This window comes from Octodon degus, unplaced genomic scaffold, assembly GCF_000260255.1.
Source record: "Octodon degus isolate 3935 unplaced genomic scaffold, OctDeg1.0 scaffold00015, whole genome shotgun sequence".
In the NCBI taxonomy this organism is placed as follows: Eukaryota; Metazoa; Chordata; class Mammalia; order Rodentia; family Octodontidae; genus Octodon; species Octodon degus.
The window spans coordinates 12,615,692-12,620,589 of record NW_004524591.1 but is presented as its reverse complement, the minus strand read 5'-3'; positions in this window follow the sequence as shown (position 1 = coordinate 12,620,589).

The following is a 4,898-nucleotide window of genomic DNA, read 5'->3' as shown; positions in this document are numbered from 1 at the left end:
GTTCTCCTAGACTCCACCCCAGTTACCTTTTTCTTTATTGATCTTAAATTGCATATCTTCCTGGTCAGAAACCATAACAGCAAATATAACAGCTTTTGAGTTCTATGAGTCTTACTTATGGAGCATGAGGGTGACTTTAAGGTCCCTCCCCCCAGCATTTTCCCATCACATTCTTTCAGTATTTTAAATATCTCACTCTTGCTTGCATAGTTATTGAAGGTAAGTGTGATGTGCTGGCTCAAAGCATGCATAACTTTATTTTATTTTATTTTTTTGTGGAACCGGGGATTGAACTCAGGCCCTTGTGCTTGCCAGGGAAGTGCTTATTCTACTGAACCATCTCCCCGGCCCCTCACATAACTTTATTTTTAAAAAAGTGTTTGAGCTCATTTCTATTATTTCAAGTTTTATGTAAGTACTAGGTTTTAAAATTCTTTGTATTTTGGACAAAGTCTTGTCATGTAGTTCAAGCTGGCCTGGACTCATCATGCCATCCAGGCTGGCTTCAAACTCAGTGATTCTCATGCCTTGGGCTCCAGAGTCCTATGATTACAGGCATGCATAATCACAGCTGGGTAAAGCATGTATGCACTTTAAAAACTTGCAGAAAAATTAAAATTCCTTTTCCTGTGAAGTTATTATGAAATAAGCAACCAGGTATTGTTTTGTGGGGGACATATGTTTAATACAGTGGCTTTTTTTTTTTTTTTTTGGTGGAACTGGGGATTGAACTTAGGCCTCTGCACTTGCCAGGCAAATGCTTATTCCACTGAGCCATCTCGCTACTTTGGCTTATTATAATTTTAATATCTGTTAATTATTACTAACATGTTAGATGATATTCTAAAGAAGTAAGATTCTGCTCCCCCCCGACAGTTTCAGCCACGTTTTATTTATTTATTTGTATTTTAGGGAAGGGTCTATGGGGTGTTCATGGTCTCACTATTAGATCGGACTCGTGGTGATCTATCTGTTTACAACCTCCCAAAAGCTGTGATTACGGGTGTTTGCCACCATGTGCAGTCTCAATTGCTGTCTCAGAGCGCTCTGGGGGCTAGCCTAGTTCATTTATTTTGTTTTATTTTTTTTCGGAACCGGGGATTGAACTCAGGCCCTTGCGCTTGCCAGGGAAGCGCTTATTGCACTGAGCCATCTCCCCGGCCCCTTAGCCTAGTTTTAAATTGAGTACTTAGTCCAGATGGTGTTGGACTTGTAGTGCTCCTCCTACCTCAGCCTGAGAGCTAGGGTTACAGGTGTGTGCCACCACGCCTGGCAAGCCTCATCCTTGTTGTAAATTGGCCATTGCTCTGTGTTGTGCCTATCTTTGTTCTTTCAAGTTAGTGGAGTGAATAACTTTTTTTTTTTGCGGAACCGGGGATTGAACTCAGATCCTTGCATTTGCCAGTCAAGCGCTTATCCTACTGAGCCATCTCCCTGGCCCCGTGAATAACTTTTGTGAAGTGAGGATGTGATATGCACCAGCTATTTTCCTGGAGGATACCTGGAAATATCAGCAAGATAAATTTTGCATCATGCAGAATGATTGAGAGTGAGCCACAAGCAGAGCGTGATATGCCGATGCCTTTGGGCATACATGTTTTAAGCATAATGCAATTTGTAAAACATTACAGTATTAATGTTTTTTTTAAATGAAAAGCAGATATTAGTCTAGAGAGGTTGCTCAGAGGTAGCACTGTTGGCTGGAATGTGCTAAGCCCTGGATTGGATCTCTAGCATTATCCTCCTCCCCTCCCCAAAAAGTAGATGAAGTATTTGCTGACTGAATGTAAATGCTGTTTTCCCTCTGAAATGTACCTACTCAGATGCTAAAGTAATTCTACCATGCTCCTACTTATGTCCTGTTCCAGAAATCAGCAGGAAATGCTCTTTGTATAACTTCATTTTACTGTATCAATCTTTTCTTAGATTGATAAAGAACTAGATTAATTTGAGCTCATAATTTCCTTCTCATACTTTTCTTTGGTTCCTGTAGAATGAAGTGATAATATGGGGCACTTTGTCTTCAATTCTATGTGTTTGTTCCTTGTAATTCTTTCTTCTGGCCTGCAGAATCATATAAAAGATTTATTTAGCTCATAGCCTTGGGGGCTCAAGAGGATGGTAGTGGCCTTAGCTCAGCCCTAAGCTAAGATGAGAGCTATCTGGGCTATCACATGATGGTGGAAGTCTGTGTAATGAGAGTTCATGTCACAAAACTGAAAACCAGCTGTGAGTGGGGCCAGGTTCAGGCTTATAACATAACCTTTTCTTATTTATTTATTTATTTGTTACAGGGTCTTGCTACACAGTTCAGACTTGTAGTGATCCTCCTATCTCAGGGTCCCCAGGGTCGGATTACAAGTGTGCATCATCACACCCAGTTTTAGTGGCTGGCATGGCGCTTTCAGAGTTCTGGGGCTGGCATGGCATGTGGTACTGGGGATTGAACCTTGGTCCTTGTACTTGTAGGCAGGTGCTTAGACAACTGAGCTATCTCCCCAGCCCCTAATACAATCTTTTTATAAAAATTAACCAGAGTTCCAGGAGAAATACCATCTACTCAGAGCCCTTTTGTAGTATCCAATAACTAGAATGACAGAAGAATGGAGAGTCAGACATCAGTCTGTCTGGTAAGTGACTTTTTTCAGATGAAGGGTACTTCCTTTCTCTATAATGACATTGAATATAATGAAGCCTGGCTTCTCTTTAATGTTTAATGTGTGTATTTTGAGGCATACATGGGTGTTAGCTCAGGCGGGGTCTGTGGATTTGGGAAGTCTCAGCAGCGCACAGGTGTCCAGCAGGGGGAGTGGGAGAACAGCATCTGCCGGTGAAAAGGTCTGAGCTGCCAGTACCGCAGGGGCACGCTGCTCTTGCCTTAGCTGGCTTAGTGTGTGACTTGACTTTGACTTGTAATTCATGACAGTGCCTTTGCTTTCCTTTTCCTGTCCTATGTAATTTTATTACTGACAACTTGCCTTAGATGGATCAGGAATTGAATTTACAGAGAAACACTGTCTTTGAACCCTACAGTATCTCATATGGCAGATAGAGTGTAAAGTGACATGTTTTAAAACCTAATCTCAGAAAATATAATAGGACCTGAGTATTTATTATATAAAATCTTTTCTGGAACAAGGCTAGTCACAAATAAATTAATGGGAGACAATGTAGACCAGACCTTTCCTGGTATGCCACAGACAGTGAAACTGGATTCAGGAGGCAAAGAGTAGAAAGCAAATGGTGAATGTGGGCTAGGATAAAGGCACTGAAAAGCTAGGAGGTAGGCTGGTGAAGCCATGAGGGCCCCAATGTATGATGAACTCAGTGATCAAGCAGTTGGTATTGCATGCCTTGGGAGATAGGCACCATTAGGACAGAGGTGGCCAGGATACAATATGGCTGCAAGTTACGGCCAGCTGGGTAAGGGTGCAAAGGTGTATGAAGCTCAGCACTGCGGCTGGAGTTGGGCTCTGAATGAAGGAATAGGAAGCTTGGGCCTGGGATATGATGTTCAGCTTGTTGGAATGGGGGTAGTGGCATGTTATTGGAATGGAGGAGGGGAATTGTCATATCCTGAGAAGGTATGCTGATGCTGGTCAAAAGGGCAGCAGTGGGCACCTGAGGAAGATGGCACTAGGAAGAACATGGCGTGGTAGAATTTGGTGCAGAAGTTCTTCACTTTTGTTTTCAAACTGCCTCTCTACAATGCCTCTAAATCCCAGTTCCCCAAAATGCTTTTCTTCTAGTTGGCCATTATCCAATCCTATGTGGGAATGGCATAGTAAACTGTTGACAGATAACACATTTGTCCTTTGGTAGCGGGGGTGGAGGCAGTGGAATTTTAAATTCCAGAGCCACGAGAGTGCAGCTTTTGGCCAGCGCCTGGATGGAGGGAGCAGACGTACATACAACAGTGCCCCATACGCTATCTCACTGAGGAGGTATTTTGGGATAGGAAACTCTGCTTCATACCTCCTCAAGTGTGCATTGCTACATATCCTGATTATTCAGAAACCTGTCATCTGAAGCAAAGAAGTCCAAGACACTTGGATACCACCTGGACTTATTTCCAGCAAAGTCAGTTTCATTTTATGCTTCCTGGTCTTTAGCAGAAATACATTCTTCTCCTGGTTTGCTATAGGCCGGTGGTGGTGAACCTGTGGGATGTAGGCCATTTGAATCACTGACAACTCTAAAAGGTTTTCCATCACTGCTATAACCAAGGGGAAATGATTAAGTCCCTGTTCCTTGTATTTTGTACACTTCTGTTCCAGACAGATTCAGGCAGCCATGGGCTTGAGATTTTCTAGTGACCTGAGGAATAAGTCCAGTTGTTTAGAGGAAATGAAGCAACTATTTCAACATATGAGTTCCACATGATTTAGGAAGAGATGTTTCCAATAATTCATCCTCAAATAGTGAAACCATTAAGCATTTTTAGTTACGGATGTTAAATTAAGAAACTCACATAAACAAGACTTACCACTGTTGGCTTATCAAATCATGGTTTTGAGAAGTCAAAGTATTAAGAAAAAAATATCTTAATTAAAAACAAGTAGATAAATCTATTAAATTTTTGTGGTACCAAATTTCATGATATTTCTTGAAATGATATTTTCTCTAATTTTAAAAGTTGTAAATGCTCATTATAGGAAAAAAAACTTAGAAACATAAAAGTTAAAAAATAGTGGTTATGTCAACTATAATTTTACAAATAGCCACTCAATTGTTTTAGTGGAAATTTTTTGGCTTTAGTTTTCAGTGCATGTACTTAAACTTTTCACAATGAAGCTCCTACTACATAACCAACTTCACAATCTGCCTTTCATTTTTTTTTCTTTTTTAAAAAATTTTATTTATTTGTGTGTGTGTGTGTGTGTGTGTGTGTGTGTGTG